We start from the raw sequence: 23157 nt of genomic DNA, 5'->3' as shown, positions 1-23157 counted from the left end.
GAACAAGCGGATGAGGCCTTATACAGTCAGCTAGGAGCAGCCTCACATTCACAGGCCCTGGTCCTCACAGGGGACTCAACCACCCCAATGTCTGCTAGAGGGATAACACAGCAGGGCATAAGCAATCCAGGAGGTTCCCGGAGTGCATTGATGATAACTGCCTCCTCCATGTGACAGAGGAGCCAATGAGGAGAGGTGCTCTGCTGGACCTCATGCTCACCAACAAGGAGGGGCTTGTTGGGGATGTGAAGGTCAAAGGCAGCCTTGGCCGCAGTGACCATGAGATGGTGGAGTTCAGGATCCTGAGGGCAGGGAGGAGGGTGAAAAGCAAGCTCACAACCCTGGACTTGAGGAGAGCAGACTTAGGCCTCTTCAAGGTTCTGCTTGGAAGAGTCCTGTGGGATAAGGCCCTGGAGGGAAGAGCGGTCCAAGAAAGCTGGTTAATATTCAAGGATCACTTCCTCCAAGCTCAAGAGAGCTCCATCCCAAGGAGTAGGAAGTCAGGCAAAAATGCCAGGAGGCCTGTGTGGATGAACAAGGAGCTCCTGGCCAAACTCAAAACACAATAAGGAAGCATACAGAGGGTGGAAGCAAGAATGGGTAACCGGGGAAGAATACAGAAACACTATCCGAGCATCCAGGGATGAAGTTAGGAAAGCTAAAATTAAAATCTGGCCAGGGATGTCAAAGACAACAAGAAGGGCTCCTCTAAGAACACAGGTGACAAAAGGAAGGCTAGGGAAAATGTGGGCCCCTTACTGAATGAGACAGGGGACCTGGTGACACAGGACATGGAAAAAGCTGAGGTACTGAATGCCGCCTTTGCCTCAGGCTTTACTAGCAAAACTAACCTTCAGGAATCCCAGGTCCCAGAGACCAAGAGGAAAATGTGGAGAAAGGAATACGTACACTTGGTGGAAGAGGATCAGGTCAGAGAATACTTAAGCAAACCGAAAGTATATAAGTCAATGGGCCCTGATGGGATGCACTTGTGAGTGCTGAGGGGGCTGGCTGATGTCATTGCAAGGCCACTCTCAATAGTATTTGATCGATGATGGCGATTGGGAGAAGTGCCTGAAGACTGGAGGAAAGCAAATGTCACTCCTGTCTTCAAGAAGGGCAAGAAGGAGGATCCAAGGAACTACAGAACAGTCAGCCTCACCTTGATCCCTGAGAAGGTGATGGAGCAGCTAATCCTATGCACATCAAGGGCAAGAAGGTGATCAGGAGTAGCGAGCATAGATTCAGTAAGGGGAAGTTATGCTTGATCAACTTGATAACCTTCTACAATGAAGGGACTGGCCTGTTAGATGAACATCTCCGCCTTCGTTCTTCCCTGGCGTAGTTGTCTACCTGGACTTCAGGAAGGCCTTTGACACTGTCTCCCATAAGATCCTCATACAGAAGCTGATGAAGCATGGGCTGGATGAGCAGACAGTGAGGGGGACTGAAAACTGGCTGAACGTCCAGGCCCAGAGGGTGGTGATCAGTGGCACAAAGTTTAGTTGGAGGCCAGTCACTAGCAGTGTACCCCAGGGGTCAATACTGGGTCATCCTGTTCAACATCTTCATTAATGATCTGGATGATGGGGCAGAGTGTACACTCAGAGAGTTTGCTGATAGCACAAAAATGTGACGAGTGCTTGATACTGTAAGAGACTGAAAGAGTTAATGTCTCAAACATTGTGGTGGGGCAAGTTCTGCTTAAAGACAAACTCTGCATAACAACATAACAAGGAACCCTGCACAGCAAGGAACCACAGGTGAAAAGCCCATCAGCACAGACATCAGCAACAGGGCAGGAAGGGCGTGCTGGAGGGTGCAGTACTGGAGGGTGTGGCGCTGGAGGGTGCACAGCTCCCTGTTCTGATAAACTGTTCTGATACAAAGATCAAACAATGGCCACATCTGCAGGGAAGGGGAAGTTATTCCCCAAACGCCCCCCAAGCCCACCACCCGAAGGTTACACCTAATTGGCCTAATAAGTTTGAGTGCCCACCCAAAGGAGGGGCAAGGATGATAAAAAGACAAACTGAAGCCCCACACATGCAAGCCCAGTGGAACCAGACCCCTCGGCTGAGTGGACCCCTTGGCTGACTGAACCAATGCTGGACCCAGGGCCGGTGAAATCTTTCTCTCTTCCTTTTTCTTTCTCTGTCTTCTTCTCTCTTTCCTTTTCCTTTTCCACAATCCCTACACCTCATCCCTTTAAGACATAAAACCATTAGACCAAGTCTGAGACTAAGAGTGGATCCAGCTGCCCCTAGGCCCTTCTCTGAGGAGGAGTCTAGAAAGCAAGGGGGTCTGCTCTGAACCTCGTGACTAAACGGGAGGGAGCTCCTTCTTCCCTGAACTGATGTATATGGTTACCATGGGTTACACAGTTTACTGAGATAGTTCCATACCAATTCCTGTTGTGAGAAACCACACCACCTACTGTTATGCCTCCCAAGTTCAGTTTGCTTCTTCCATGAAAAAAAATGTTTAACTGATCATTTGGTGTCGTTTCACCTTCATTTAGCCCAAGGGAATTCCGAATTCAACACGACTCCCTGGTCTGTCCAGTCCGGGTCATGACAGATACAACAGTTGTGCTGCCATCCAGAGGGACCTCGACAGGCTGGACAAATGGGCTGACAGCAACCTCATGTAGCTCAACAAGGTGAAGTGTCAAGTCCTGCACCTGGGGAGGATCAACCCCAGGCACCAATATATGCTGGGGGGCAGTTTTGCAGAAAAGGCCCTGAGGGTCCCGGTGAACACCAAGTTGAACATGAGCCAGCAATATGCCCTTGCCACAAACAGGGCTAATGATATGCTGGGCTGCATCAGGAGAAGTGTTGCCAGCAGGTCGAGATGATCCTTTCCCTCTGCTCAGCACTGGTGAGGCCACACATGAAGTACTGTGTCCAGTTCTGGGCTCCCCATTACAAGAAAGAGATGGAACTACTAGAGACAGTCCAGCGAAGGGCCGCAAAGATGATTAAGGGACTGGAGCATCTCTCCTATGAGGAAAGGCTGAGAGAGCTGGGACTGTTCAGCCTAGAGAAGGCTCAGGGAGGATCTTATCAATGTATATAAATACCTGAAGGGAGGTATATATTCAAAAGCCATTTGGACATAGTCCTGGGCAACTGGCTCTAGGTGGCTCCACTTGAGCAGGGGGTTTTGTGATGAGAATAGTTGATTACTGCTTGTGATTGATTATTGCTTTTATAATTACCCATCTCTGTAAATAGCAAGCCAAACATCTGAATGGTATTACCTCTGATTAATTACCACTTTTATCCTTGTCCACCTCTGTAAATAGTAACATGAACATCTGGACAATATTTTATTGTGTCCCGACTGGACATAGTTCATTTCTCGGTCACACGCGGAACACCTGACCAGTGTTCCGGATGGGATTGATAAGGGGAGCATAACAGTCTGCACGTTCGCACTGCCAAAAAGACTTATGTAAGATGTTTGTTACTTACTATAAAGAGTGGGAAACTCTCGGACTGACTCCTGAAGCCTCACCTACGGGTGGACGCACCGCATAGGACCTTCCCAATTACCAAGGATCTCCAGGGGCCAGCTGCCAAGGGGCTTCCCAGCCAAAGTGTGAACCCGGATGATGGTTTTGAAGTGGTATCGTGGTTTAATCCCAGCCAGCAACTAAGCACCACGCAGCCGCTCGCTCACTCCTCCCACACCCAGTGGGATGGGGGAGAAAATCGGGAAAAAGAAGTAAAACTCGTGGGTTGAGATAAGAACGATTTAATAGAATACAAAAGAAGAAACTAATAATGATAATGATAACACTAATAAAATGACAGCAGTAATAATAAAAGGATTGGAATGTACAAATGATGCGCAGGGCAATTGCTCACCACCTGCCAATCAATGCCCAGTTAGTCCCCGAGCGGCAATTCCCCCCACCCCCACTCCCCCCAGTTTATATACTAGATGTGGTGTCACATGGTATGGAATACCCCCTTGGCCAGTTTGGGTCAGCTGCCCTGGCTGTGTCCCCTCCCAACTTCTTGTGCCCCTCCAGTTTTCTCGCTGGCTGGGCATGAGAAGTTGAAAAATCCTTGACTTAGTCTAAACATTACTTAGCAACAACTGAAAACACAGTGTTATCAACATTCTTCTCATACCTAACTCAAAACATAACACTGTACCAGCTACTAGGAAGACAATTAACTCTATCCCAGCTGAAACCAGGACAAGTGGTAATTGGTGATGTATCCTTTTCTTAATCACTGCCTTGCTTTACAGTAATGAACTGGTGCATCACTACTCTGCTTATCTTTCCTTTTTGATTAGTACTATAATATATGTATATATATTAAAGCATATTAATTTTTATATATTAGACTGGAGTCTGTGTTTTTACTTGGAATCCTGCCATTCAGCAAAACAGGTTTGGAACACATGACTTCCAGAGATCCCTTCCACTCCCAATCATTCTGTGATTCTGTGTCAAGACACAGCAAATAAAGGAGACAAAGAGCAAGATTTGCACATTTGTGCGCTGAGATGTGCTAAGGTCATGCTGTCTTTGCATTTCAGTTACTTAAATAAAACTTGCATTCCCTAATCAATGTCATTTCCAAACAGTACTAACAGCAAAATTTTGGGGAAGACTGGAAGTGGCATGGGGTGGTGAGACACTGGAACACGTTGTCCAGAAAAGTTGTGGATGCCCCATCTTTGGAAGTGTTCAAGGTCAGGCTGGATGGGGCTTTGAGCAACCTGATCTAGTGAAAGATGTCCCTGCCCATGGCAGGGTGGTTGGACTAGATGATCTTTAAAGGTCCCTTCCAACCCAAAACATTCTATTATTCTATTATTTGCCCACTGACTCACTGGAGGAACAGCAGCCAGCATCTTTGCCCCAGGTATGAGAATATACACTTCTGCAGTATTTAACAAATTGCCTTTAACAGTTATCTCACACCAGTGATTATCACTAGATTGCAAAAAAAAAAACTTACTCCCAAAAGATTCTCTCCCTCTGTGCAAGTGCAAGGCCTCTGTCCATTTGGGACAGTGATAGCAATCTGCTGGTCACAGCTTTGCTGAACAATGACATCCCTGAATGGAAGGAAAAGCACTTTGACATTAGCATTTACACATTGTCCAAAACATTTAACTTTGTCCCAAATTTTAATTTCATATATACACACACTGAAATACAATACATTGGGAAGAAATAAGAACCTTTCTCCTCCCCCTCAACTTCTGTCTCCACCCACTTGCTCCTTTCAAGAAACACTATTTTGTGTAGTTTTTAACAAGCCTAGATATAAAATATTTAAAATAAGGCAAGTATATTGGCTCAAGTGTCATAATTTATGCAATACACAGATATTCATATCTAGCAGAAACTAAATGGAACATCCATACTGCACTTCAAGAAAAAGTCCTGTCTATAAAAGAAGCATGGTGGTTGTTTGGGTTTTTTTTAATGCAGAAAACAAACAAACCCTCTGTTAACCTTGCATCTCATCTCTCAAATAGCATACTAAACTTGTGGCTGCTGCTCTTTCCCCTATTCCAGCATTCAAATTAAGGAGAGATCTATTATTAAAGCCAAGTTGTATCAAAAGTGGCAAAATGTTAAAGCTTCTAATGGTGTTCTTCTGTCCCACTTCATTACTTCTTGCCTTAAATAAGCTCTTTGAGGGTTAATCACCAAGATAAAATTTCTTTTTCTTCCTCCTGAGAAATACCAAACAGGAAATGGATCACAAAGAAGGAAAAAAAAAAAAGACAACTAAGATTTTCTTAATGTAAATGAGGCCCATAACTAGGGGGACAGAAATTATAACCAATTGTGTCTTTTAAAGAGCTACAGTCCCTACATGTATACGCTAGAAGTATATTGTGGCTATTTTCCCCTTTTTAAAAACTCATTGTATAACATCTTATATTTCCTGCCATTATAAATACTTCAGAATTTCAAGCATTTGAACCAAAGTAGTAAGCAAAAATAAATTTAAAATTAAGAAATGGCTTTCTACTGCCTTAGGCTTACTTTCACTTTGAGAATAGCAGGACTACATTGGTTTCATCCTCAAAACATGGGGAAAGAGAAAATTAAAGGCAGGTTCTCAAAAAAACTTTATTCCTGGTAATATGTATAAATAATCAAACTACATATGAGGAAAATTACCTTTCTTGTCACAAGGAGGGTTAAGATCAAGACTAGTTCATCAAGAGAGAAGGACCCTCCCCCTCCAATTCAGAATATATTTTTCTTACTTTCTACTTAACCCTATGAACTAAACAAATAGCTTCTTGTAATTTACAAATGGATCATTAATGATCTTAGTCACCTCAGGCCATGTCGTGGTTTAACCCTAGCCAGCAACTAAGCACCACACAGCCGCTCACTCACTCCTCCCCTCTCCCAGTGGAGAGGAGGAATTTTAGGAGAATTGGGGAAAAGAAAGTAAAACTAATGGGTTGAGATAAGAACAGTTTCATAACTAAAATAAAAAAGAAATAAAATATAATAATAACAATACTACAAATATAACAAAAATAATAATAATTGTAATGAAAAGGAATATGACAAAAAGAGATAAATTAGACCCAAGAAAATACGACTGATGCACAATGCAATTGCTCACCACCTGCTGACCAATGCCCAAGCAGCAATCCGCCCCTCCCAGCCAACTCCCCCCCAATTTATATACCGAGCATGACGTTCTGTGGTATGGAATATCCCTTTTGCTAGTTCAGGGTCAGCTGTCCTGGCTATGCTCCCTCCCATCTTCTTGTGCACCTCCTCAATGGCAGAGCATGGGAAACTGAAAAATCCTTAACTTAGGATAAGCGCTACTTAGAAACAACTAAAACATCAGTGTGTTATCAACATTATTCTCACACTAAATCCAAAACACACTGTACCAGTTATTAGGTAGAAAATTAACTCTATCCCAGCCAAAACCAAGACAGGCCATCACCAACTTCAAACCTGGCCCTCATGTTTTATTTAAATTCTCTAAAGGAGAAAGGCACATCATTACTGAAAAAGAAAATCATGGGACAGTGAACTTTAGAGAAAGGCCTTGGATTAAGCTTACTAAACTTTAGGAAATGTGTAATCTGGAGACTAACCCCAAAACCTTGATATTTTTAAGGCAGAAAAAGTAAGAAATTCAACACAGTTCCCCAGAGACCACTTAGTCTTAAAGCAAGGTAAATACAGGAAGAGATTTTCAGTTTTCCAGGCCTAAGAAGAGAGGCTGAAAGAATGAGTCCCAGGAAGAAGGAATTTTTTGAAAGCTCACATGAATATGCTTACTTGACAATAGGAACTTCTCAAAAGAAGGAAAAAAAAAATGCCCCAAAAATACATCAAGGTATTTAGATAAATTCAAGAAAAGGCAAAGGGTCCAAAGGCAGGAAAACCCTAAACTTGACCAGGACTTTGGTTTTATACATATTTATGAAGAAGCAATGTAATGAAGTCTAAAGAGAGGCACTATATAAGAAAAGAAAAAGCCTTCTTAAGGTTTGGCTTCAGAAAGTCCCTTATTTTACTACAACTCCAAACATGTAGTAGAAGATACAGTGCTGCTGGACATAAACTCTTTGCTGTCAATGCTGTTCACCACCACCAGAGGTTTATCAATACTTGGAAAGCAGACTAAGCAGTAGTTCTCAATCTCCACTGCCATGTTAGAGTCATGGCTTTATTTGGATTGACAGAAACAGAGAGAGGGATGGGGGAAGCCAGAGGAAGAGAGCAAGAGCATGTGTGAGCGAGGGTGTGCATGCAAGAGGGAGGGAGGGGGAGGGACAAAGGGAGCCCACAGGGGACAGAAAGAAGGAGAGAGGAAGGAAGAGTGAATTGTTTATGGAATACCAAAGGGAAACAAGACAATATGATGCAACTCGGATTTCCACTCATGTACTACAAATAAACCATTTAAAATACAGTAAAACAACAGAAATTACTATCTCGCAGAGAAAAAAGACAAAAGCTGGCTTTCATAGAATCATAGAATTGTTTAGGTTGGAAAAGACATTTAAGATCATCGAGTCCAACCGTCAACCATGCCCACTAAACCATGTCCTGAAGTGCCACATCTACACGTTTTTTGAACACCTCCAGGGATGGTGACACCACCACTTCCCTGGGCAGCCTGTTCCAATGCCTGACAACCCTTTCAGTAAAGAATTTTTTTCTAATATCCAATCTAAACCTCCCCTGGCGCAACTTGAGGCCATTTCCTCTCATCCTATCTCTAGTTACTTGATAGAAGAGACCAGTACCCACCTCGCTACAACCTCCTTTCAGGTAGTTGTAGAGAGCAATAAGGTCTCCCCTCAGCCTTCTTTTCTCCAGACTAAACAACCCCAGTTCCCTCAGCCGCTCCTCATAAGACTTGTGCTCCAGGCCCTTCACTAGCTTTGTTGCCCTTCTCTGGACACACTCCAGCAACTCAATGTCTTTCCTGTAGTGAGGGGCCCAAAACTGAACACAGTACTCAAGGTGCGGCCTCACCAGTGCCGAGTACAGGGGAACGATCACTTCCCTGCTCCTGCTGGCCATACTATTTCTGATACAGGTCAGGATGCCATTGGCTGCCTTGGCCACCTGGGCACACTGCTGGCTCATATTCAGCCAACTGTCAACCAGCACCCCCAGGTCTTTTTCTGCTGGGCAGCTTTCCAGCCACTCTTCCCCAAGCCTGTAGCATTGCATGGGGTTGTTGTGACTGAAGTGCAGGACCTGGCACTTGGCCTTGTTGAACCTCATACAATTGGCCATGGCCCATTGATCCAGCCTGTCCGGATCCCTCTGTAGAGCCTTCCTACCCTCAAGCAGATAACAGCTTCAAATTATTGAACATAATCTGAAGACCCATAACCTGTTGATAGTATGTGAGAAACAAAAAGACAGAATTATATATTCTAAGTAGCACATCTAATATTCCATTTATATTCTGTGCAGTTGATACCCACTTATTTGAATGATATAGGTTGAGCCCACACTTGTGTTAGGCTCTGTGTGAAAAACAAGCTAAGTGAGCATCTTTACCATGACAAGTCATACTCCTTCAACTAATCAGACAGAAGCACAGACTGGTGGGCTGGCCTGGCTCCAGATCACACAGCTGGTCTCTGGCAGAGCCAGAAACTGAATTTGGGTTTCCAGCTTTGTCCTGGTTTTAGCTGGGATAGAGTTAACTGTCTTCCTAGTAGCTGGTACAGTGCTATGTTTTGAGTTCAGTATGAGAAGAATGTTGATAACACTGATGTTTTCAGTTGTTGCTAAGTAATGTTTAGACTATAGTCAAGGATTTTTCAGCTTCTCATGCCCAGCCAGAGAGAAAGCTGGAGGGGCACAAGAAGTTGGCACAGGACACAACCAGGGCACCTGACCCAAACTGGCCAACGGTGTATTCCATACCATGTGACGTCCCATCTAGTTTAGGAACTGGGAAGTGGGGGCAGGGAATCGCCGCTTGGGGGTGTCAGTCGGCAGGTGGTGAGCAATTGCCCTGCGCATCATTTGTACATTCCAATCCTTTTATTACTACTGTTGTCATTTTATTAGTGCTATCATTATCATTATTAGTTTCTTCTTTTCTGTTCTATTAAACTGTTCTTATCTCAACCCACGAGTTTTACTTCTTTTCCCGATTTTCTCCCCCATCCCACTGGATGGAGGGGAGTGAGTAAGCGGCTGCGTGGTGCTTAGTTGCTGGCTGGGGTTAAACCACGACAAGCTTCCAGCCCCTCCCTGTTACACCACTTAAACTTTCTGTGCCTGAATCTCCAAAATCCCAACATTAACTTACTGCAACAGTTACAAATAGAAGCTTCTGTAGCACATTGGAAGTTTACAGTTTGGCAGCAGATAGATAAATCATACACCACACACAAGGTAACAATTTTTGTTCTTTGTGGGTTTTTGTTTGGTTTGGTTGGAGTTGTTTTGTTTTGTCTTTTTAAAGCAGTTGCCATTTTCAGTGTGCTGTACAGAATCCAGGCCTTTTGCTAAAGAATTTAGGCCAAGTCAACCAAATGTCTGCAGAGCCTAGAATTAGAGCCCATGGGGGAGGAGGAAGATGGAAAAGGAATAGACAATTTTAAAAGAGAGTTTTATAATGGGGATGGAGGGGAAAGAGTTTTCTTATCGAGGACTGACAACTAGTAACAAACCCAAAACATTGTAGGGTCTGGGAGGCTTTTCTCTCAAAACCATTGTACCCAAACTGCTTATACTCTGTTCTCAAACTTCTAACAATTGGACAACTTACTCATTTTTCTACTGTCCAGAAGAGTTCCAGGGGAAAAAAAATTTTCAAGATTTATTAGAAATTGAGAAGGGGTACCTTGTTTGTAGTTCCCCCCCATTTTGTTCTTCTTTGGAGGTTGGGTTTTGGTGCTTTTTGTTTTTGATTTGGGGGGGTGTTGGTGGGGTTGTTTGTGCCTTTTTTTTTTCCTTTTCTTTTTTTTTTTAATTCCTAAGAATACCCTAGATATCCTGGGAAAGTTATGAAGCAAATTCTCCTGGAAGCTATGCCCATGCATATGGAAGATGAACAAGGTGATTGGAAACAGTTATGCCTGACTAACCTGATTGCCTTCTATGATAAAAATGACTGGCTTGGTGGAGGAAGGGAGAGCAGTGGATGTTGTTATCTTGATTACAGCACCTACATCAGGAGCTGCAGAAAACAGCATGAAGAATGCCTGACAGTCATGTGGCTTTACTGCTTTTTCAGTCCTCTTGCTGAGGAGGGGTCTCTCACACTCTTTACAAACTAGTACCTAGTGGTGCAGAAACATTACATTTCTTCCTCTTTTGTTCTGAGGAACAAGACTCTTTATTTTTTATTGTCCACTGCTCTGAACTCAGTAATGGATATAACTGTGGTCAGTCAAGATATCATGTCTGTGTGTGTATGCTATTGTCTGGATTTTCAGAAAGGCAGCCTGATATTTTATTTTTAAACTTAAGCTCCTGTTGCAAAGCTCGACATGCAATAGCTCCACTCCTGAAGGTTGAAAAATGGCAGAAGAGTATCCAGAGGAAAAAGAAAGCCACACAAGCCAACACCACCAAGCAGATAAAGAATAAAATTCTCTCCTAAACATTTCTTCCCCTCAAAAATAAGAGGTCACCTAAAGATTAAGCCATGAGTATCATTCCACTCTCTTGCTCCTCTACCTTATTAGCTGCAGAATTATTACAAGTCTTGGTAACTGATATGCTTTTAGAGATTTCTCCAATTTTTATTTCTAGGAATTTAATGGAGCTCTGCTAGTTAAGGTCAGATCCTCAGCTGGGGTAAAGTGGCACAGTACTTATTAGAGCCTTTTATTGTCAAGTGGAGGATTAAAATAGGAAAAAGTTGTTCCTTACCTCAAAGTAGAATCTGCAATGGATCTCTAAGGTCTCAGAAGCTGAAGGAGGCAGAACCAACCTGTTAATCATAGTATTGATGCCAAGTTCACCCTCTTTGAAGAACCTGCCTTTCAAATGTGTTCCAAAGCTGACAAACTAACTTTTATCATATACCTGTAGCCATCTGCAGCACAAGAACATTTTGGCAATGAAGCTTTGCTGTCAAAAAAAGGAAAGGGTTTCCTTTTCAGCTGAGCACATGGAGCTATGTTTGTAGACTTGCATACTAGAAGGAAATGTTAAAGACAAAGATTCCTTTACAACTTCTCTCTGAAAGTTGAGATTTTATAAGAAGTATAGGAGAGAAGCAGGGAGACAAGAGGTTGAAAAGTAGTTTTTACTTCCTTACCTTAACCTTATTCTGCATTTCACAATGGAAGACAGTCATTGATCCAAGCATTACTCATGGATTAAAATAATCACTCATTCAAACCGAGACAGACAAAGGAAACAACTCAGACCTCTTCCCCCTTCTTCACTCCTGAATTCCTTTGTTCTCCCATTTCTTTCTAACTCCTCCAATTAGACTACTGCAATACAATATTCCAAATCCTGAAAACAATCCCCCAAAATAGAAACTACAAGTTAAAAACCCCAAATTATTTTGTCAATTTGAGAATCATAACCCTCTTTCCTCCTGTTGAGGTAATTGCTTTATAAAAAGGAAAATATAGATATACACACACACATACATATGCAAATACACACACTGAGTGAAGCTTTTACTACAGCATGACCTCCAGAACCAGGCTAATATATCGTTTTTCTCAGTAACAGACTTGATTGCACAACAGCTGCTAAAAAAACCAAAAACACCACAGAAAAAAAAACCAAACCAAATCAAAAATACAGAGAGGATCTGAAGACTCAACTCACATTCAAAGCCCTTGATTAGTAGGAACAGCAGACAAAAGGTAGCCCCTACATTTCCTAGATATCTTTCATAACAGACAAAAGTCTCAGATTTTGAGCAATGTCTGACAGAAAACTGAAACACATTAGAACTGACAGGTCTTTTAGATATGTGTAAAATGTTCTGATAATAGAAGTGATTTCTAATATACATTTTTTTTTTTTTTTTTTTAAGTTTGGTCTCTCCAGGAAACTGACATGTTGTTGAATTCTACTTGGGTTTTTAATGCAACAATTACCTATGATAACTGAAGGACCAAAATCTCTAGTTCAGAAGAGAACTACCCAAGTAGTTCTAATTGGGAAAAAAAGGAGGGGTGGGGGGAAGGTGGTTTAAGATTTGGGGTTTATTTTCTCATTTCCCTACACTGATTTGATTGGCAAGAAATTAAATTAATTTTCCTCAAGTCGAGTCTGTTTTGCCCGTGACAGTAATTGCTGAATGATCTCCCTGTCCTTATCTCGACCCACAAGCCTTTCGACACTCCCCTGTACAGCTGAGGTGGGGTGTGATAGAGTGGCTTTGGTGGGCACCTGGCATCCAGCCAGGATCAACCCACCACAAGTTCCTAGTTGTCAAAGCAAGACTGAAGTTTGGGATAACCAAAGTGCTCGACTGCAGACTCCTGAAGTCTCTTCCATTTGGGGGATTACTGTCCTTGGAAACAACAATCTGAAAGGCTACAGTAGTGCTGCTAGGACTACTAATACCCAGTTCTATTTCTTTTTTCCACTGTGAAAATGAGAAAACAGAAAAGCACATAAACCCATGAGGAAGGCAGCTTTTGCTAACCATGCTAATAAGATTCCACTTTGAGACCAAAATGCAAATCATTTCTATAGGTTTGAGCCTACATGGGGAAGCAGAGAAATAATCAGAAATCATAAAACAGATACCACAAACCTGCAGTTAGCCTTATTATTTCACTCAACTTTGATATAGAATCACTCAACTTTGATATAGAATTACAGAATGGTTTGAGTTGGAAGGGACCTTTCAAGGTCATCTAGTCCAACCACCCTGCCATGGGCAGGGACACCTTCCACTAGATCAGGTTGCTCAAAGCCCCATCCAGCCTGACTTTGAACACTTCCAAAGATGGGGCATCCACAACTTCTCTGGACAACCTGTTCCAGTGACTCACCACCCTCATCATAAAGAATTTCTTCCTTATGTTCAATCTAAATCTACCCTCTTTCAAGTTTAAAACCATTACCCCTCGTCCTATCACAACAGGCCCTACTAAAACGTTTGTCCCCATCTTTCTTATAAGCCCCCTTTAAGTATTGAAAGGCCACAACAAGGTCTCCCCGGATCCTTCTCTTCTCCAGGCTGAACAACCCAAACTCTCTCAGCCTTTCTTCATAGGAGAGGTGTTCCAGCCCTCTGATCATTTCTGTGGCCCTCCTCTGGACCCACTCCAACAGGTCCATGTCTTTCCTGTACTGAGGACTCCAGAGATTGATGCAGTATTCCAGGTGGGGTCTCACAAAAGCAGAGTAGAGGGGGAAAATCACCTCCCTCGACCTGCTGGCCATGCTTGGCTTTCTGGGCTGCGAGCACACAGTGACAGCTCATGTCCAATGTTTCATCCACCAGTAACCCCAAGTCCTTCTCTGCAGGGCTGCTCTCAATCCATTCATCCCCCAGTCTGTACTGATACTGGTGATTGCCCTGACCAGGGTGCAGGACCTTGCACTTGGCCTTGTTGAACTTCAAGAAGTTCACGTGCCCACTTCTCAAGCCTGTCAAGGCATCCCTTCCCTTAAGAGTATCAACTGCACCACTCCGCTTGGTGCCATCTGCAAATTTGCTGAGGGTGCACTCAATCCCACTATGTCGTTGATGAAGATATTAAATAGTATTGGTCCAGGTATGGACCCCTGAAGGAAACCACTTGTCACTGGTTTCCACTTGGACATCGAGGCATTGACTGTAACTCTTTGGACACAGCCATCCAGCCAATTTCTCTGGGTAGGAAAACCTTGTTACATTAGGCTACTAGACAGCATTTAGAATGTGTTTTTGGTAAACGTCAATTGCCTCTTACCCACCCCCAGCTTACTGGCCTTTGGGGGGGCGGGTTTGGAAAGACAGCCTTGATGCTGTGTATATTGGGTTTACATGGCAAGGTTTTGGTATCAGGGAGGGCTGCAGGGGTAGCTTCTGTGAGAAGATGCCAGGAGCTTCCCCCATGTCTGATAGAGCCAGTTCCAGCTGGCTCCAAGACGGACCTGTTGCTGCTCAAAGCTGAGCCCATCAGCGATAGTGGTAGCGCCTCTGTGATAACATATTTAAGGAGGGGGGGAAAACTACTGTGCACCAGCAGCTGGGAGAGAGGAGTGAGAATATGTGAAACAACTCTGCAGACACCAAGGTCAGTGAAGAAGGAAGGGGAGAAGGTGCTCCAGGTGCCAGAGCAGAGATTCCCCTGCAGCCTGTGGTGAAGACCATGGTGAAGTATGTTGTCCCCTTGCAGCCCATGGAGGTTAACGGTGGAGCAGATATCCACCTGCAGCTTGTGGAGGACCCCATGCCAGAGCAGGTGGATGTGCCCTGAAGGAAGCTGTGACCCCATGGGAAGTCCACGATGGAGCAGGCTCCTGGCAGGACCTGTGGACACGTGGAGACAGGAGCCCATGCTGAAGCAGGTTTGCTGGCAGGACTTGTGACCCTGCAGGGGACCCATGCTGGAGCAGTCTGTTCCTGAAGGACTGCACCCCGTGGAAAGGACCCACGCTGGAGCAGTTTGTGAAAAACTGTCTCCCATGGGTGGGACCCCACACTGGAGCAGGGGAAGATTGTGAGGAGGAAGGAGCAGCAGAGACAAAGTGTAATGAACTGACCACAACCCCCATTCCCCATCCCTCTGCACTGCCCGGGGGAAGGAGGTAGAGAAAATCAGGAGTGAAGTTGAGCTGAGCCCAGGAAGAAGAGAGGGGTGGGAGGAAGGTCGTTTTAGATTTGTTTTTATTTCTCATTATCCTATTCCATTGTTAATTGGCAATAAATTAAATTAAATTAATTTCCCCGAGTCAAGGCTGTTTTGCCCATGATGGCAATTGCTGAGTGATCTCCCTGTCTTTATCTCGACCCAGGAGCCTTTCGTCATATTTTTTCTCCCCTGTCCAGTTGAGGAGGGGGAGTCATAGAGCACCTTAGTGGGCACCTGGTGGCCAGCCAAGGTCAAACCCACCACACTGTGGGAGCACTGCTCAGCAGTAGCCAAAACATTGGTGTGTTATCAACACCTTTCTAGCTACAAATACAAAGCACAGCACTATGAGGGCTACTATGGGGAAAGTTAACTCCATTCCAGACAGACTCAGTACAGGCATCTAGATTAGGGTGGGATGAATCACCTTCTAGAAGTGTCTGTCTCCCACTGTGATATCTAGAGAGACCCTAGAGTCATCTTTGACTTGATGCCTTACTTTTCTGAGTCTATAAATTATTCCAGTAGTTCATACTTTTCTTCCACTATTAAATAAGAACTATTTATATAGTAACCATTTTCTAGTATTACATTCCACCTACTGTATCTTGTTATAGCTTAGTACAGATTCATATAGTATCAGGCACAGACTGGCAAAGTAACTACATGAGCCCTCTAAATGTCGCATCTGAAAAAATATTTGAAAAGCTAAGGAGACTGAACTTGCTGAAGGCTCTTACTCTGAAGCATGATTTTTCAGACTTCATACCATTGCATTCCCCTGAACGACAACATTTCCACCCTCTGCTTAAGGAAATGCAGACTTCACAAATATATTTAGTATCTCAGGAAGAACACATATACAGATAGGTAAGCTAGATGATATCTCCTTCTGTTGAACATATTGACATTATTCCATTTATCCATTCCAGCCATTTTGAATGACATCTATTACTACTCAGTATCACTGATTTATGAAGTCAGAACATAAGAAATAAAGTGAAATAATTTCTTAAGCAAGTCAGAGAATGGTTTGATCTACATTTTCTATCCATTAAAGATATAAACTTAATGGGAAAGAGTTAATTTTCTTTCTAGTTTCTTCCTTTCTGTCCTATTAAATTGTTCTTATCTCAACCCATGAGTTTTACTTTTTTTTTTTCCCCTCATTTTTCTCCCCCATCCCACTGGGTGGGGGGGAAGGGAAGTGAGCGAGCTGCTATGTGGTGCTTAGTTGCTGGCTGGGGTTAAACCACGACAAGATCTTAGTTTGTTTTACATTTAAATATAAACTACTAGTACAAAGGACAAAAAAAAAAGAGAGAAGAAAAGTGTCTTTAAATGCTGTCAGACACCATTCTTGTCTAACCTGTGGAATGCTTTTTGTTTGCATTTAGTCCTAGTTCTTTTATAAAAGGTAAAAATACCATTCAGTGTTAAGAATCAGGGAAGGACAGAAGGGCAAAACTGCATCACACTCAGCCATGACTTTTATCCTGGTCCTATCAACCAAAATTTTCATCTGGCCCAGTGTTGCAAGATCCACATGAAGAGTATCACTGAGTTGAAGCTCTAGGAACAAGTCCCAATCAGGAGTGAGACAAGAGGTCTCACCATTTCTCTGACATGCTACCCCCGCACTGATCAGCAACAGCAGCCTTTAAAGATACTGCCAGCTCACACTTCTTCCCACAGCTAGGAATTTGGCTGGCCCAGCAGCCCCCACACTGGCACCTCTGCCTGTCAGATAACATATCTTTGCCTAGAACTTGCATGCAGAGTTCTTGTAAGCCATCTGCAAGTGAAGAAACAGGTTAGCCACTGACAGGTTATATGAATATTCAAAGCAGTAAGTATGCTAAACAGTTCATTTTCCCCACACTGACAGCAGAGTACTAAATCAACACATATACTGATACTGCTATGAGCTCTCAAAAGGTTACAAACGATATCTTTACTTTTCCCTTCTTCCTCTTTTACCATAAGAGGGGGAAGAACTGTTTTCACACACCCTACTTTCTCCTAGTAAACAAAATCATATTAACCAGAAAACAGAGCCCATAGGTTCTTCAGAACTTCAGTCTGTCACAAAGTTACTCACTCAGGTTTGAGGTTACACTGTATCTATGACCTCCAAATTTCCTGTATTTTTATTTAACCTTGTCTTCTGGTTTCGGCTGGGACAGAGTTAATTTTCTTTCTAGTAGCTGGTATAGTGCTATGTTTTGGATTTAGTATGAGAATAATGTTGATAACACACTGATGTTTTCAGTTGTTGCTAAGTAATGTTTAGGCTAAGTCAAGGATTGTTCAGCTTCTCATGCCCAGCCAGCAAGAAAACTGGAGGGGCACAAGAAGTTGGGAGGGGACACAGCCAGGGCAGCTGACCCAAAGTGGCCAAAGGGATATTCCATACCATATGATGTCATGTCTAGTATATAAACTGGGGGGAGTTAGCCTGGGGGGTGGATCACTGCTCGGGAACTAACTGGGCATCAGTCAGCGAGTAGTAAGCAATTGCATTGTACATCACTTGTTTTGTATATTCCAATCCTTTTATTATTATTGTCATTTTATTATTGTTTTTATTATCATTATTAGTTTCTTCTTTTCTGTCCTATTAAATTGTTCTTATCTCAACCCACGAGTTTTACTTTTTTTTTTTTTCCCCTCATTTTTCTCCCCCATCCCACTGGGGGGGGGGGGGGGAAGGGAAGTGAGTGAGCAGCTGCGTGGTGCTTAGTTGCTGGCTGGGGTTAAACCACGACACCTTGAATGCATGTGATCCATTCTATGTGATATAAGGTAAAAGTCTGAATCCACAATTCACAATTTTGGCTTCCAGCTTTTGTCTCCTGCCTTTAACTAAACCTTATCTCATTCTAATCTTTCCCCACAGCTATAACTTCACTCCAATTTTACTAACTTTAGCTTTATACACAGCACAGAGAATTACAGATACAAACATATTTTACAAGGCAACTGTGAAAAAAATTAAATATAAGGGTCTAAAAAATACTCCTGGGTTTGCAACTATAATCAGTAAGTAGTTCCATGAAGATATTGAAATTTTTAGTTAAAAAGCCCTCCAAAATGCAATAGTATTATATGGTTTCTATTTCATAAAGGCTTTGACTTTCCTGCTACAATCCCTGTCTTGTTTTTATTAGAATGTGTTCCAGGAAGCATATGGCAATAGAACTAGGTCAACCATTAACCAACTAACAGGAAGCTGCTCTGCAGAGCACACCCTTCAAAAGCTTGCTTAAGGAGCTAATTCTTCAGAATGTGTCCTTCAGTAAGGTTGAAGCTAACAGTTTCAAATTATTTTCTTTAAAGCTACGAGGTCACCCACATTAGAAGGCCTCTGGTACAAACCAGTACCACGCTTTTCAAACTTGAAATAAGCTATTATCAAGCCATGAGACTATAATCAAATCTTGAAGTTGAATGTGCAACAACATTAACATTGGTCTTCCGATGCCCTCAAAGGTAGATATGGACTCTTATCTTTTTATATAATTCTTTCTTTTTGGGTAATACTTTTATTTTATAATCCCACAGATTTTGAAGTTATTGTTTTATTTATTCAAAGAAAGCAAACAAAAAATTCTTTATACTTCTTTTTTTTTAATTGCAGGTAGCAGATCTGTGTTTCCTCATCATTTCTAACAGGAAACCATGTTGGGATTGGGTATAAATCACAGTTTCATCAGGAGTTTACATGGCCATTCATAAAGATATCCATTGACAAACATTACTGGTTTGGAGTACCTGATAAAAGAGACACACAAAACATGCCCAATGTTCTCACTTACAGGATTACTGCACAAAACCTACCAGGGTCTCCAAACCCAAAACCTTCCCTAGCTTCTAATACTTATGAGATGAGAAGTCAGGTCCATCTCTCTGGTACTAGATCCTGCTAGTCTCCCAAATAATAATTCCAGTTCCTAATCATCAGACAGGAAATGATGATGCATCTATGAACAGAGAAAACACAGAGCATGTGTGTTTGTCTATGTGTGTATGCACACAATCATATTTTCCTGTAAGATTGCTTTGTACCTTAAGCAACAGCTCCTTGCTGAGACAGGCTAACTCAATGGAAGGCTGCCAAGCCTCCTGTGATAAGATTATCATCTTAGTAGTTATTTGCTGAAGATAGTTTATTACAAATAGCACCTTTTTGGTATGGAAAAGTCAAGAACAATGCATTTTCTTTGCACTACAGAGATGTTCTGGTTTGGCTAAGGAAAGGTGCAGACAAATCCTGGAAGCATTACTCATTTACATATGAAGAAACACTTCTGATGAAAGTTCAACCCAGTGCCCTCTAAAAATTGTCCAACACTGCTATTGAATAAAAACCCACACAAAAAAAGTCCAAGCCAAAACCAAAAAACAAACCAAAACCACCAAACAAAAAAAAAACCCCTCAAGGTTACCAACTACTAGAAACTGAAACCTGCAAGGAAAATTATATAGACAGAGCAACCATACATTAAAAAAAAGTTATATATCTTGATGGTACCCTTGATACTTTCTAATGCTGAAATAGATAACTCCATGTTCTTGCAGCTATGTAACCAAGAAAAAATCCTACCTTGGGAAATGGTATGCAAATTCCACACAATTCTTCAGTGCTATTTCTTTGCAAGTTTCAAAACCAACTGCAAGTGCCTCATATGCACAAGTGCTAGACTTAGAAAGCTTCAACCAAAAATCTCCTGAATGGGGCCAGTGGAAGAAGTAGGAAAGTGTAGGGATGAAGTTACTGCTGATCTGAACAGTCTTCATAGACAAAACATGGTTTATATGCATTCCCTCTTCCCATCACCAAATTGTTACAGGGAAAAACCACCTGTGGGTTGCTTAATCCAGTCATTCAGCTCTTAAGAGCATATGAAGACAGTCATACTTTTGCAGAGCTATCACATAATAGCATTTAAGATGAGGATTCATTCAAGGGGAACTATAATAGTATTCTTTTATAATCCTGCCAAACAGGCAAATTGCAAGAGTTCTGGTTAGGAAGTCCAGCTCTGGCATGCCTGTCACAGAGTAAGTTCTAGTATACTAGAGCTTCCCAAGCTTCAAGTATAAGAAGATGTCCCTGAACTTGGAGGAAAAGCAACCGCACCCATCACCACCATCTCCCACCAAGTTGACAAAAGACCAATCACTGGATTTTTAAGACTTAAAGAGTTCACAGAACACCTGGGAAGTTTATTTATGAACTCTTCCTCTGCAGATTTGGACATTCCAGTAACAGTATTTGGTTCATAAAAACTGGTGCCATGGTTAAATTAGCTTTAATCAAATATGAAAAAAAAGAAATTCTAAATAATAGGACATTCCTGCTAAGAAGAAAGCAGAAGCAACCACAATATGTTTATATGGTTTCTTAGTAGTTACATAATTATAAAGTCTGTGCAGTATCACTTGCGGAATTTCAATACTATTCTTTGTTTCACAACTGCAGTGCAATGCTCTTAAATGATTACAGCTTTTGAGCAAACTATTTCTACGCTAAAGCCAAAAGGCTCTACAATGAAACTTCATCTGAATCTTGAGACTTCGACATGACTGAACACTTATTTCTCCAGACTTGGAGAGCGAAAGATTTGGAAGTGAAAGAATTATTTAGTGCATTAGCACCTATTGCCTCTTACAAATGAACTACAACCATGCCCTCACACAACCACAAACTAGCACCTCACTTACATCAAGTGGTAGTTGTTAAAAACCAAGGACATCTCATACATAAGATTATTTCCAAATGCCTCACTGAAAATTTCAAGATAATCAATCCATGTAGCTAAGAACCTGATCCTCTGAATGTTTACTCACATGATTGATTGCAGTAAAACTCAAAATTAAATCACAGGGACTATTCACAGAAATAATTTTTTGCAGGATAAGGGCTTCAGGCCCCTATCTTTATTATCTGCCAAATGTACTATGGTAACAAGAGTATACAATGGTAGCTGAGATCTGACCTAATAAAAAGTCTTTGTTTATGATCCTAACAGTGGCAGTAAGAATTTAATAAAGCATATGTACTTGCACACAAAACAAAATCCCAGAAATGCAAGAAGAGTCCTGTAGAAGTTGCAGTTTCACTGCCTTCCAAAGAAAATAGGAAGCCAATTCATACAAAATCTAATAATAATAAAAATCATAAAAATCTGTTCCTCATGGCTACCGCTACCCTGCAGTGTCTCCAAAGCAGTGCTGGATTCACTGTTCTGTTTGTTGCAAGCACACATTTGTTAAACGAGGTTTCCTCATCCTAAAGCTCCTAATCTCTGCAGAGCTGGGATCTCAAACATGTTCAAACAAGCATTAAAGCACTACTACTATCCAGTTTCCTCTGCTGTGTTGGCCTACTGAGCTGACATCCCTCAAATAGGCCAATGTCAGAGGCTCACAGTTTGACCTTTGGTATGTTTCTCTCTAGTTGGTAGAGATGTAATTAAGCACAATTAGATAGGTTATGAAAAAGAAAAAAAAGGCATAATTGGCAGAAATAGGAAAATTAAAATTATACAAGAATATTTGCCCAATGACTTGTTACACCAATCAACAAGCAACAGCTCAGAGTGGACCACCAACCAATAAAAATCAGATGATCTGGAAGATGTTGTCCACCTCATAAAACTCATCTACCTCAACCTGAAGGGGAGCAGCACATATCTACCTTCAGGGATGCCTGACTGTGGAGGCCCTCCAGTGACACTTGGGAACAAGCTCATACGGCCATAACCAACATGCTCAGCACTCTGCTCTTTCCACCTACTGACAATTGCTGCTCCTGTCAGCAAGGAAAGGGGAAGTAGAGAGAACCACTTTTCTGTAGCTCTGAAGTGTTCTTTGCATTATTAATCATTCTTTCACAAAGGCAATAAATATCCAAACTCCTTCACACAGATCCAATTGTTGAGTGGAAATTAATGCATGCATTTAGTCTGTCCTGACCTAAACCACAACACCCACAGAGCTAAGTTCTGACATGAAAAGAGGTCACAAATCAACCTCTTAGCATCCCTTAGGCAATTTCAAGAAAAAAATATATCTTTTTTTAATTCAACCATTATTAGAAACATCACTTGGACATGAATTTCTCTCCCATTTGGATGTGAACAGATCAGCAGGCATTGTCGTTAGCCCATAAGCAGGCTGCTTATTTCACCTGTAAAGAGGATTAGTCTGCTGCATGTCGAGGTAGCAAGTATAGAAATAGACAGGGTGGCATTTTACCTCCATCCATCTTAAAAAACATACCCTACTCAAGAAAATGTTAACATCCCATCTAAGTTACTACCTCATCATATGACTGGACTTCACTGCCAAGAGACAGAAAAAATTCACTATATGGTAACATCATCTATCCTTCAAACACATTAAAAATAGATTGTTCACCCCCTTGAGATCTTAACAGCTCATCTGATCTTACAGTACAGTAGCAAACCTAAGTAGACATGAATTCTTAAAATAAACAGATACAACCAGAACACCAGCAAGTAAATTATACTCACATAAACCACTGCAGTGATATTGGTGAACTTATGGAAGCACTGAAGAATCACGGAGGACAACCAGCATTTCATATTCATTTGCAAGAAAACACCACGTGCAAGGTTTGGTCAATCTACCTGTCATAGAATCATAGAATGGTTGAGGTTGGAAGTGATCTCTGGAGATCATCTAGTCCAATCCCTCTATTCAAAGCAGGGTCAGCTAAAGCAGGTTGCTCAGGGCCATGTCCAGTCAGATTTTTAATATCTCCAAAGATGGAGACTCCACAACCTCTCTGGGCAACCTCTTCCAATGTTTGACCAACATCCTACACCAAGCGACTTCTGACTCAAAGCTTTTCTTGAA

General features: G+C 42.1%; 1 protein-coding gene across 7 annotated transcripts in view; it reads right to left on the bottom strand.

The window, feature by feature from the left end:
- LOC138683372 (zinc finger protein 462-like) overlaps positions 1 to 23157 on the bottom strand; it is a 121377-nt gene that overhangs the window by 86812 nt on the left and 11408 nt on the right. The window contains exon 1 of one of the 7 annotated variants that reach the window (XM_069775073.1): positions 11381 to 13157. The exons of the other annotated variants lie outside the window; for them this stretch is intronic. The gene's annotated coding sequence lies outside the window, so the exon portion shown is untranslated. Of the gene's footprint in view, positions 1 to 11380; positions 13158 to 23157 lie in introns of those variants that run through there. 7 annotated transcript variants of the gene reach the window in all.

This window comes from Haliaeetus albicilla, chromosome W (assembly GCF_947461875.1).
Source record: "Haliaeetus albicilla chromosome W, bHalAlb1.1, whole genome shotgun sequence".
Taxonomy (NCBI): Eukaryota; Metazoa; Chordata; class Aves; order Accipitriformes; family Accipitridae; genus Haliaeetus; species Haliaeetus albicilla.
Note: the sequence above shows the minus strand (reverse complement) of the source record. Positions and strands in the feature narration are given on the sequence as shown.